Here is a 14,061-nt window from a genome sequence, read left to right as displayed (position 1 = left end):
GTCTATGAATCCAAACAAGACACCAGAGTATTGAAAAGATTGTGGATTCAGAGAGACAGTCTAAATTTTTGTCTTGTTTAGAAAACAAAGTTTAAGAATCATTCTCGAAAATGAGGCACCATGCAATGTATAGATAAAGTGCTTAAGAAGTGAAAAGTAACTTAAGACCATTTGTCAAAATGGGAAATTATGATTTTCAAAACTCCAATCAAGACCGAGATGGATTTATCATGAATGGAGCACCCCTTTCGGGGGTTCTCACTTGCCAGGCCCCTTCTACATTCCTGACTTCAATTTCGTATTAGTGATTTTATGTTTTTACCTTGTAGAGGACCTCTAACATAGTGACAAACTTTAAGCACTTCAGAAATTAGATCAACTTCTGATTTACACCCTCTTTTCTTTTGTTCTGTGTTGTTTTCAGAAACAAAAATAAAAAGTAGCCAGAATATCAGCATTTTCTTATGTTGGGTTCCCCAACCTGATTCTTAAAGAACAGTGCCAACGGCCAGATGACATGTGCACACACGTTGTTGGGATGTTCGCAAGAGCAGAACCCCAAGTCCAAGGTCTCCCATGGGAGGCTATGTCTCTTTCTTTCAATGCCATTGACCATGCAAGTGTCCTCTACAAGGTAGTCCAGAACAAAATCAGGCAATATATTTGCTTGCAAGTCAAAGAAGAATGCAATAGACCCATAGAGAATTGTATGTTAATACTTCATACTTGCAATCGTTTGGATAGCAGATGTCCCCCAAAATCCCATGAGTCTGTGGCTTGGTTCCTAGGAAGACAATGTTGGGTGGTAGTGGAAACTTTTTGTATAATTTTGTATTTGTTCTTTTACTTATACATGACAATAGAATGTGTTTTGACATGTCATACATGCATGGAGTATAACTTCCCATTTTTGTGATTGTACATGTTGTGGAGTTACACCTTTAAGAGGGAGGGGCCTAGTGGGGGGTCTTCAGGTCTTTAAGAAGCATGCCCTTGAGGACCCTCCCTTCTTTTCCTTGCTCTCTTTTGCTCCCTGGCCATGAAGTGAGTGGTTTTGCTCCACCACCAACTCTTGTGTTCTTTTGTTTTTGTATTTGTTTTCCAGTTTTTCTCTTTTTTAAAAAGTTTATTTGTTCTTTATAAATATATATAACAGTACAGTATGTTTTGACATATTGCATATACATAGAATATATAGTCTATGTAGAATATATATATATATAAACATATATAAAACAAACTTACCTTGTTCTAATTAGGATTCCATTATTGTGGTTGTATATGTTGTAGAGTTACAATGGTTGTGTATTTATATATAAGGGAAAGCTGTGTCCAATTCATTCTACTGTTTTTCCTATTCCTATCTCCCATCCCTTCCCTTCATTCCCCTTTGTCTAGTGCAATGAACTTCTAATCTTCCCCTCCCTTGTGGTGGGTTGTCATCCATATATCAGAGAGAACATTCTGCCTTTGGGTTCTTGGGACTGACTTATTTCACTTAGCATGATAGTCTCCAGTTCTATCCATTTTCTGGTGAATGCCATAATTTCATTTTTTCTTTTTGGCTGAGTAATATTCCATTGTGTATATGTACCACATTTTCTTTATCCATTCATTTGTTGAAGGGCACTGAGGTTGGTTCCATAGTGTGGCAAGAAATAAAATCAAGAATCAACCAATGGGATGGAATCAAACTAAAAAACTTCTTCACAGCAAAGGAAATGATCAAGAACATGAACTGAGTGCCTACAGAATGGGAGAAAATCTTTACCACCAGTACCTCAGGATATACAAAGAACTCACAAAACTTAACAACAACAAATAATAATAATAACCCAATCAATAAGTGGGCTAAGGAATTGAACAGGCACTTCACAGAAGAAATAGGAATGGTCAAAAAATATATGAAAAAATGTTCAACATCTCTAACAATTGGAGAAATGCAAATCAAAGCAACACCCGCTCTTTCGTGACATGATCCCCTCACACCCACTGGAGGCCTAGGAGCAACAGGCTCTCCCAATCATGGTCTGGAACTTCCAAAACTATGAGCCAAAAGTAAAACTTATGATGATTATCTCAAATATTTGTTATAGTATTAGAAAGTTAACACAGGACTGAACATTTCTGATTGCATGAAAATCTGGGTCCCTTCAGGTATTTCACTGGCAATGTGGCCTTTTGGTTGAATACAAATTTGGTTGAGTTTAAGTCTCTGCTCTGTCACATCCTGTGACCCTGAGACATTCATTTAACCTCCCTAAGACACAGTTGCCTCCTCAATGACATGGATGATAAAGTAAGTCACCTGAAGGAGGTTTTCTTCAGAAGTCATAAAGTAACACAATGCCTTTAAAATGCCTGTCATCCTAGTTTCAGCTTTGCCCACAGCCAGGGAACAGTCATCTTTCTGAACCTGAATATGAATGCTAAATAAGTAGCAACTGAGACACTTGTCAACATTACTGACAACTCCTTTGTCAACCAAATACTCAGGATCTCAGGATCTAGGAGCAAAAATATCTTCTTTCTAAACTGCTATTTGCATCTGACATAATGTAGCTTGTTTATAACGTTCAGCCTCCTGATTAATTCTTTAAAAAATAAAATAAATTACAAGTGTAGTTTCTCTTCTATAAATTTTTTTTCCAGTTCAAACATAAATGCATTCCATTCAGAAGGGAATGAAAACCTTTTTTTTTAAACAGTCACTTCATTGTATCACAGCAAAAACTCAACTATCAAACACTGGTAGGAATAAACAGATTTCAGTGTATACAGGTTTATTTTATCTGTGCTGATATAACTTTCTTTTTATGTTCAGAATGACAATGACAAATGATAAAGACATTGTTAAATTTTCATTGGTTTATGCATTAGTTGATGTGACAAATTCTTCATCAACACCATGTAGTCTACCAAGTATAAAATGGCCAAAATCTAGAAATATTTGGGTTCTTTAATTTTTAAAATATTGGTGAAGAAAACATTCAAAGTAGAACAAAGATTCCTTAATATTGTAAAAAAATATTACAGAGCTCACACGAGAGCACACCCGAGCTTTCCAGGGATGTGAGATCAGTAAAATGTAGCATTTAAGAAGATTGATATCTGAGTCCCTACTTCAAAAGGTGATTAAACTTATTTCATAACCTTATCTCTAAAGTAGAATACATTACAGTATCTAACTCTTAGATTGGTGCTTAGAACATTGTTTGGCGTTGCAGAAGTGTTAGCTCTTCTAATTTTAGGGTTCTTAATATTTATCACTCACTGAGAAATTAAATAAGTGCTCAGTAAGTCTTTTTATAAGCATGTGAATTTAAGACATGGTCTATAATATATACATTGGTTTTTTGAGTTGAATCAGAGTAAATTATAGAGTGGATACTATATATTGCTGATTCCTTAAAAACGTATTTATATTTAATATTACTAACATCTCTAAGGTCAGCATTAGTCTTATAATAGATAGCTTTCTGATCTTTTATCTAATATGTGTTATCCTGCGGCCATTAATTCAGAAAAATTGCAGAAAACATAGAGAGTTCCAGCAAGACTCTTCCCTGTCTTGTTAGGTTTTCTTTTCTGCTTATTTCTTGCAGTTCCTTCCTAAATGAGTCAACCTTCTAATCTTCGAAACTTGTCAAGTGTCTCCTTTCAGGGATTTCATTCCATGCTGGAAGGCTGAAATGATGGAAGAAACCCCTACCTAGTCCTCACTGGGCTTACCCTGAGAGAGCTGAGACAAGATGTAAGATGTATGTTCCTAATGCAGATTCTGTACATATATATAGTGTAGAACTGTGCGGTCACCAGGACACACAGAGTCCGCATCCTAGGCCTGAGACTCCCATTCTTTGAAACACGGGCTGTCAGGGTTAACCCTTGCTGGCATCTGAGAACTGAGATTCCAGGAGTGGAGTGCCACCCTACCTCATGAGATGGTTCCCTGTTTGCAAACAATGTGGCTTGTCCTACACACATACTTTCCTTCTGGGCGTCTAGAATATTGGAACATCAGGCAGTTGAACATCTATAGGACTGGTTCCCAATAGAAACTTTGGGCAATGAGTCTCTAATGAGTTTCCCTGGTGGACAATTCACTTCCTGTGTAATCTACTGGGATGAACTTTTGGAAGCTTGCTCCTGGTACCTCTGGGCTTCACCACACGTCTTTTCCCTTTGCTAATTTTGCTCTGTGTTCTCTCACAGCAATTAATCATAACCAGAGTATGACTATATATTTCATACTAAGTTCTAGAAAATCACAGACCCCTGGCATAGTCTAGGGGAACCCTGATATATAACCCTAAAAAGAAGTCCAGACAGAGGTTGTGAGAGTTCAGAGACTGATCATTTCCATATATTTGGAACAGAATAGCATTAGAGTCGATTTCTTGGAAGAATGGCATACTCATTAGAAACTTGAAGAACAGGTGTGAACTAATCAAATGTCAGGGAAGGGGGCTTAAAGGAATATTAGAACAAGGCTTAGAAGCCAAAAAACATAAACATAGATGATAAGAAAAAAGGCACATTAAATGGTTTTTAAGGGGCTTCTGAGATGGCACTTTGAATAATAGAATACATTCACTTTAATCCTTAAGTATTATCTGACTTGGAAACAGAGAAATGGACTTAGAACCCAACCAGGTCCCTAGGCCCTAAGATATTTTTTAATGAATTAAATGAAACTGAACATTATTATCTGTGCCATTCAGGATTATAATTTATAAGCATGATCTTGTTGCTGTGATTATGAAAATTCCAAATGTGGTATAAATAATAAAAGTTGAATGATTAGTGAGTATCAACATTATCTCCTTAGTTTTAACCTCTGAATCTTTGTACCATATATTAGTTAATTGCAATTATATTTTGAATTTTCTGGTCATTTCAACATTTGTCTCTTACTAGTTTACATATCTAGTTTGTAATAATAAAGCAGACTATAACCTTTTTATTATTTTAATAAGATTGGGATGTCCTGAATAAGTTAAAGTTGATCCAAGAGCTACAGAGAAACCACATGGGTTCAGAACAGTGTATATGAGATTGTTAAAATAGACGTGAACAAAGCAGCATTCATTTATCCAGCACCTCTTTCTTTTTAAAAAATTACTTTAGATGTTAGTTATTCTTGTTACTGTTTTTTAAGACACATATAACTCACAAATTTGGCCTATCTTATACTTCTATGGTGAAGGATAATTACATTCAACTAGAAACAGTATATTATATATTTCCAAGAAAAAACCTTCAAAACTAAACTGTCATAAAGGAAAGAAAGTCTTGTACTTTCAATTTGAGTCTAGAGAAGTTTCTTTTTTGTAATTTACTTATTTTGATTCATTGTAAACAAATGGGGTACAACTTGTTTCTCTGGTTGTACATGAAGTAGAGTCAGACCATTTGTGTAATCATACATGTACATAGGGTAATGATGTTTGTCTCATTCTGTTATTTTTTCCTCCCCGTGACCCCTCTTTTTCCTCTATACAATCCATCCTTCCTCCATTCTTGCTTCCCTCCCACCCACACCCCATTATGTATCATCATCTGCTTATCAGAGAGATCATTCAGCCTTTGGTTTTGGGGGATTGGCTTATATCACTTAGCATGATATTCAAGAGAAGTTTCTTTTAAATAAAATACTGTGCTTTGGGGTTTGATTTGGAAGTGACTCACAACAATCTCAACTATCTACAAGAAAAAGTTTAAAGGCCACTGACTTCACCAAATCATATTTCAGTTCTTTTCCATAATTTCCAGTGTATTCCCTAGACATCCTTAACTTTCCAAAGTTTCATCCAAATTTTTCAATTGGTCTCTCTCTACCTAGAAATATCTTATATAATGTGAGGGTAGTGATGGTATTTAGTTTATAAAATATTATTCCTAAAGCTTACTCTTGCATGAATATCCTAGTTCATGCTATAATAAATAAAAATATTTGATATAGTCAATATAATTTATTCAACAAATATTTTAAGAATACTCTAGGTATAGGCATTATAGAGATCATAGTATTTGAATGAGTGTTTTCCTTTGATCAACACGTACTTTAATTTTTACTTCTGTAATCTTCATCTCTACACATTTTGCCAGATTTGTCTTTAATTTTATTCCAAAGTATTTTCCAGCAAGGTCAAGGTGAAAGTGTTACCCATATGCAGAATGTTCTGGGAATTCCTTAAGCTGAATCTGAGCCAAACATTTGCATGTCTGAACAGGTGTTAAATGTTCTGATGTTTTGAAAGATCCATCTTGGCTTGCTGATTCAAGGGAACTATAAATCAGCCATACCCCCAGACATCATACCTTTTGAGGGTCAGTTTGATAGGCTGATGAAGTAAAGTGGGATGTAAAATTTGGAAATCACTGAAAATGAGGTGACTAATCTAAGAACTTCCTTAGAACCTCAGTCTAAAGTACACCCTGAGACCAACACTGAGCAAATGGGTGTGAATTTAGTTGAGTTAGTAATAGTGTTTTGGGGGAAGGTTAAGAGAATCTGAGACCTTTTTATGTTTTGAGGCTTGTCCTGTGTGTACATTCACTCTTTGGTTGGATTTCTCTTCTAGCTTCATGACCTTGTATATAATTGATAGGCCAATAAGTCTTAAACAGATCTTTTTAACATAAATCTCTGCCATGAACCCTAGACTCAAATATCTGGCAACTCAAATTTTCTACACAAATGTGCAATGGGAAGATGTCTTGGGTTGCTCAGAGAATATTCTGAGATAAGAAGTTTTAGCAATGATTTACTAGAGTAGTTTTCCCAGGAGAAACCACTACAGGCTTGAGAAAAGCACAATAGGGCAGATGTCAAGAGAAGCTCCCCTGCTCCTCCTTGGGGACTCTGTCACATAAAATCCACTTTAATGTGTCCCCTGTGGAGACAGGGAGCAAGCCTTTCATTCTCCATACTTGCCATTCTTTGGCTCATGGTCACGTAGGGGAGAGAAGAGAACTTCTAGGCACTTGACTCTCTTTACTTGTAGGTTGCCTGCCCAAGAAGCCAAAGGGGTAGTTTCCCAAAGAGAATTGAAGTTTTAGAACTTTCTAAACAAGAGCATCTAGCAACTGAGGGAACCATTACTGAGTAATGAGGAAAGGGACCAGAGAGGATCCAGGTGAAATACTGACAGTGTCTGTTATAGCGCATCCTTTGTACCACCTTGATCCATATGAACACCTTCCATCCTCTCATGAATTCCTATAGATGATGATTGTTTACCATTTCTGAGGAAATATTAAAAGACATGGGTTAGGAGTAAAAACTCTTGCTACTGTGCTGCCAAGCCATAATAGATTCATCAGCTCCTTCTGACACTCTTCCCACTGTCTTTTCTTGATGATCACTTCCTTTAGTCTAAGTGGATTGCTGGTGAAGTGTCTCTGAGCTCCCGTCCTGATCGCTGTGCCCTTAGCAGGCCACAGTTGCTGTAATTGTCCAATTAAAGTTAAAACTGTGGGTAAGTAAATGAAAAAAACGCTGCAACAGTTTAAAAACCCAAAGTTTTAAAATATTTCTTGCTTTCCCATTACATAGCAGCAACCCTACCTCCTCGCAATGGGAAGTTCCACTGTTCAGTGAATTACTGCTCTGCTACCAGACATGTGACTTTTGTTATTAAGCTCTTGAGGAAATCTCCAGTCACGTGGTAACTGATGTCATAGTCACGTCTTCAGTCTTTATGGAGTCAAGTCCCATGCCAGGAACTTTTTTCCTAAATGGCAAAGGGAGATGTACTTCAATAACATGATCTTGAACACTTGAGTTTTCACTACGATTCTCCATTTACAGCTTTTTTGTTTGTTGTTGCATTTTCTAATTAGAAAGCTTTTTTTAAAAAATTGGTCCTAATGACAGATGTTTAATTATTACTGAAAGGAAGATAAATTAAAATATAAGTAATAAAACTGCATATTCCATTTGGAGCTTTACACTAAAACTACCTTACATTTCTATTTATCATAGTACCTCTAGGAGTATGGAATTTATTATTTTATTTTTGCTGTAGCATTAAGGCTGCTTGTATCACAGCTGAAACTCCAGAAGAACTTTTTCTCATTTTAGGCCCCTCTTAAAACCTCAACCTTTCTGAGACATCTGGTAAAGGGGTCTGTGCAGTATTCTAAGGTGCTCAGATTCCTACAGAGCACTCTGGGTCTTTTTTAATACTAAGGTAAGAATCAAAATGTGTCCTTTACTCTAGAAGGAATCTATTACCACACACCAGACCATGAGATTTCTAAAAATTTGACTGCTTTAGCCAGCCCTTATATATATGTAGGGTGTTTTTCCTCTGGAACACACAGGTGTAATAAGGCATTCAGAATATTGGTCCTTATGACCCTCTAGATATGATTATGAAGGATGATATCATCAATTCAATGAACTATTCTAATGTTTGGCAATTGCCAGGCAATGGAGGTCACCTCCAATCTATATTGTGAAATATCCTTTGCAAGGGCTATGAATGTATATTGAAGTCCCTACCAGGTGAATGCAAACTGTTTTTAATCCTCATTTATGGTATGTGTTGGAAATGACACAAGCATTGTAGATTCATGCCACATGCCAGAGAGTGTGTAAATCTACTCTATAAAAGATATGACATGTGACTTATTGGATGCAATGAGTTTCCATTTGGGTACATTTGCTGGGGTCTACTGTCATTTACCTGACCCACCAGAATTCTGCAGGAAAACAGACTGAAATTAAATGTTCTTTTGTTTTAACTTACAATGCAAGTGTTCTTAACAGGGAATGAGTAGATTTTTTACAGCAATGATCCTTGGACCATACCAGGCCATGAACTCATTGTTACCACCACACACAATTTTCAGCTAATACAATGGATAAGCTCTGGCACAAAAATTGCACCAGATATTAGTTCCATCTTGAGGAAAGGGAGGCAGCCAAGTCAAGGAACCATTGATCTCTGGAGTAGAACATATGGACTCCTGAGTGGGGAAGTTCCCACTTTGGCTAAAGGCAAGAAGGAAACTGTGGAAATCAACTCACATTCCAGCAGCTGGGTGATGGGGGCACTTTTCTTCTCCTTAGTAGCAATTTTTAGAGGAGAAACAATAGCCTCCACTAAAGATGACTCCTGAGACCTCTAAGATCCACTTGAGTATCACAGTAAGTTCAATCCACATCAACGTAGCTTCTGCAGGATTTTAATTGGGCATGCTTCTGGGGAAACTTACAAGAAGAAGTTAAGTGCGATGAAACACAGCCCTCATTGCTGCATTTGGTCAGAGGTCATAACTGATAATCACCTTCTTATTCATTCACAGCCATTCTAGATTTCTTTTCCTTTTTGCTTAGCTCTTCTCCTGGCTGAGACTGCTTACCTGAGGGATCTGGTTACCATACTCTTATCAGGCTAAAGTAACTACATCTGCCCATTTATAGCCATGCATTGCAAGGGAAAGAGGCACCCTAGTGTGTCACTCAACGGGCCAACATATTCTCACCGTCACCATTATGTAGCAGAACTTTCTCATGCTGTCAGTCAGCATAAGTGTCTAGGACTAAGAAGTGTTCTATAACATAAGGCAAGATCTTGCCTAACATCATCTCAGACCCAGGGACTCACTTTATAGCAAAAAAATAAAAAAAAAAGGAAGGTGTAGATGGATGGGTCATGATGGAATTCACATACCCTTCCAGCCTGCCACTGCTGTTTGATAACAGCAGTTACATAGCTTTTTGATGGTTCATCAGATGTATCAACTTAGAAAAGACAGCCTGGGAGAAGGGAGCTAACTCTCATGGGAGCTAACTCTCATAGGATACAGTGTTTTTTATGTCAACACCCACAAAATGGTGCTTTGTCCTTTATGGGTATTACAGTTAGGGCCAAGCACTAAGGGGTAAGAGCAGAAGTCACCCTGTTCATCGTCCTTTTGGGGAAGTTGTGCTTCCCATAGCCTTCACTTTGGACTCTGTACTTTTGTGAGTTCTAGTTCAAAGAAGAGACACTCACAACTAAGGACCCAGCAGAAGTTCTAGTAAACTGAAAACAATGGTTGCTACCTGGCATTTTGAGCTTTTTGTAATAGTAACCTAGCAAGTAAAGAAATCTGTTACTTTGAAGGTAGCTTTTTTTAACCTGCTAAATGTTGTCAGAGGCTTTCTGTTGTATTCTGGCAAGCGGTAGATAGGGTGGTCTGTGAAACATAGTCTCTCCTTACTTCATAAACATGGTACGTAAACTGTAATCTTTATTTATCTGGTGGTTTCTTTCACCATTAGAACTATGTTCAGTTTGTTCAGCCTTCTGATAAAGGGAAGAGTTAGAGGTTCTTTTTATTTTTTCCTCTTTCCACATTTAGTTGTACATGATGGGATGGGTTGTTACTTAATTGTATGGGCACACAATATAACAATATAAAATTGGTCAATATCACTCCCCAGCACTTCCCCCTCCCTCCCCACATCCCACTACCTAGTCCCTTTCCTCTACTGACCTCGGTTTAGTTTCCACGAGATCTGTTCTCCCCTTCTTTGTCATTTTCCTCTCTATCTTCTGCACATGAGAGAAAACATAGGTCCCTTGGCCTTTTGCATTGGATTTATTTCACTTAACATAATGGTCTCTATTCCCATCCATATTCCTGCAAATGTCATAATTTCCTTCTTCTTTATGGTGGAATAAGACTCCATTGTGTATATGTACCACATTTTCTTTATCCATTCATCCACTGATGGACACCTAGGCTGGTTCCATAGTTTGGCTATTGTGAATTATGCTGCTATAAACATGGGTATGCATGTATCACTGTAGTATGATGGCTTTTATTCTTCAGGATAGAAGTTATTTCTAATGCAAACAACATTTGGATGTTGGTAGAGAAAGGATTTCATAACTAAAACACAAAAATTTGGCTCATGGTCTTTAAGGACTGTTTAAACCCCACCTTTAGTCAGTGACTAAATCACTGAGCAGAATGCTCACTGAAAAGTTAGAATCAATAACATTTTATCTCCTCCAACATTGTAGTAGATGAACATGGTCTTCTTTCAATGTTTAATCAGTTTCACTCTATTGCCACTGTGAACATCCCTTAAAAAGAAGATGACTCTCAGGGATGTGCGGGGCCAAGGTAATTTTAGCTGAAACAGAGTTTGTTGTTAGGATATGCTGTTTGTGGCCAAATGTTTTCTCTGATAAGCAGTTGCTGATCCATTGTGGGGGAGTAGGTAGGGAAAAATGAAGGATTGTACAGAGGGGAGTTAGAGGAGGGATGGGGCGGGTGGGGATAGGAAGGGCTGTAGATTGAGACAGACATCATTACCCTATATTCATGTGTGAAAAAAATTACCCTATATACATATATGAAAAAAATTTTAAAAAGTATTTATCACTGTCAAAAAAGTTAATGAAAAAATAAATAAATAAAAGTTAAAAAAAAGATATAATGTTTGTGGAACTGAAATTCAGAAATGAGGTTTCTGGTTGGCTTGTGTGTCAAACACAGAGGAGCATGGGATTACTGTTGGTGATTAATCTTCATGCTGAGTCTTCCAAGATGAAGAAGTCTGGCCACCAGGAGTGCAGGCAGCTCAGATCTCTTGATGCAGTGCCCAGGCAAACACAGACTCCTAAAGAACTCGGAAGAAAGGTCATGCCAGCCACCCATTGGGAAAAGACAGGCAGAGCAGAAGAATAAAGCCAAGACATCCGATGAGTAACATTGGCAGTGGCAATCTCGACATATGTGACAGGAACCACCTCAGTCACCCGAGTTGAACTTAAACTCTTCAATGTTATACTTCTGAACTTTTTAAACTTCCTCCCTTTTACTATAATACATATTACTAGACTTTTGAAATGAATTTTGGCTTTTGTGTCTTTTAAACCTGCCAGATGATGTGAGTAGTTCTTATCCATCCATCATCTCTGAAGCTGTATCAGTAAAGGGTTTGGACATATTTTAGTTCAAATTTAAGAGGCATTGTTTTAGTCAGCTTTTTGCTGCTGTGACTAAAAGACCCAACCAGCACACTTGTAGGGGAGGAAGAGTTTATTTGGGGGCTCATGGTTTCAGAGGTCTCAGTCCAGAGACACCTGACTCCATTCTTCTGGGCTCAAGGTGAGGCAGGACATCATGGTGGAAAGGTATGGTGGAGGGAAACAGCTCACCTGATGATCAGAAAGAAGAGAAAGAGATCTCCACTTGCCAGATACAAATATATACTCCAGAGCCAAGCCCCCAAAGCCCCATCTCCTCCAGCCACACCCCAACTGCCTTCAGCTACCACTCGATCCCATCAGGTGATTAATTCACTGATTGGGTTAAAGTCTCATAACTCAATTCTTTCTTCTCTGAGCCTTCTTGCATTGTCTCACACATGAACTTCTGGGGGACACCTTGCATCCAAACCATAACAGGCATAGTTTAAGCTATTAAAAGTCAAAGAAGTAAAGAGTTTTTGATGATCTTTAATCCTTTTAAAGAAAAGATTATATGTTGACATGATTTCCATAGAATTACACCATTTCCTCTTATTGCTCATTCCTCTTTTTTCTTAGATTGTTAGATAGCTGTTATCTATTTTAATATTTCTGACCCTAGCTTTTTTTTTCTCTCTTTATTTTGCATGTTACAGTTGAGTCCCGCTTTTATGTTTCTCTCAGCTACATTTATATAATTACTTCCTATCATCTGATATTTTTTGTGTCCTTCATCACCCCCTATTTTTGAGTCCTTTCCATATATCCTACAGTGAGGAGAATGTTGGCAGCTGTGTTGTTAATGTAATTAATGTGCATAGTCAATTTGGATTGACTAGGCCAAATAAATCCACTTTGAGACATAAACTACCCAATTTGGCTGTCTTTGTTGATCAGATTAACTGGATAATTGTCAAATCTCTATCTCACTAATTACTGCAGAGACACATTATGTATTCCCTCATTTGATTCTCATTTCATTAAAATTTACAACCAAAGCTGTATGAAGAAATTGTGACATATAAATAGACCAATTTAAGATGAAATTCAATAACCAAGTGCTCTGTTCCCCGCCTCATGTTTCTAGTGAAATGAGGAAAAGGGAAAGTTATAAGTTTTTCTTGCTGCCACCAGGACAAAGATGATCTCAGAGAATCCAAATCCACTAGAACTGAAATCCATGAAGATATCACATCCCCTCACAAAACACCATAATTCTCAGGCCTAAGGACTCTTTACGTTCAGATTTTTATGAATCTTTACCTCCAGAGAGTGAAAATAGAGCAATTAATTGCTTATCTTCAGATAGACCTTCCGTCTATCAGAAGGAAAAATTTGAACAACTAAACTACAGTAAAATACTTAATATTGCTTTATTAAATCAAGGTCTTTTGTACTGGTCTGTGAAGATTAAAAGAATGTGGTTTCTTACCTCTGGGGAATTTACATCTATCTTGAGGACCCTGACAGGTCACCCGACCATTCTATATTAAGGGTTTTCTTGATTCCCCTACTTTTGGTTATTTCCACTATTTCGATATGATTTTTATTTCAAGTAAGAAAAAGCAAACACAAAAATTACTAATTGTGATGGTCCATCTAACAAATAGACAAAAATAATTCACTAAAAAGCCAATAGCAAATTTGAAGATCACTAATCCATGTACCTGAGGTTAAATTTTATAATCTGGACAGACTTATAATAGGAGAGTTTAGTTTTGAGAAAGCTTAGTCATTCCAAGAATAAAATAAGATGACTAAAAATAATTTTTAAAATATTATTGAATGACTCTCAACATTTTTCATTTAACTATTGCATTTCTAGACTTTGTACAGTGAATTACAACAGTCTACTCATTTTGTACACAGACATACACTGTATGAGAGAGCTTTATTCTTGTCAGTTGAGTGTTTTGATGTTTTAATGGAAAAATACAACAATACCAATGTTATTAATGCTATTGAGTTAGCATTTATTGAAATATATGTGACACTTTGCTTGATGCTTCATATAAAATAAAATTACATTTGAAAAATTTATATCTCAGAAAAAAAAACTATTTATTCCAAAAGTGACTTT

At 36.9% G+C, this 14,061-nt stretch overlaps 1 protein-coding gene across 4 annotated transcripts in view; it reads left to right on the top strand.

Moving 5' to 3' along the window:
• MARCHF1 (membrane associated ring-CH-type finger 1) overlaps window positions 1-14,061 on the top strand; it is a 504,553-nt gene that overhangs the window by 353,147 nt on the left and 137,345 nt on the right. The window lies entirely within an intron of this gene.

Source organism: Sciurus vulgaris (genome assembly GCF_902686455.1).
Source record: "Sciurus vulgaris genome assembly, chromosome: 5".
NCBI lineage: Eukaryota > Metazoa > Chordata > Mammalia > Rodentia > Sciuridae > Sciurus > Sciurus vulgaris.
This window is presented reverse-complemented; position numbering and strand designations above follow the sequence as displayed.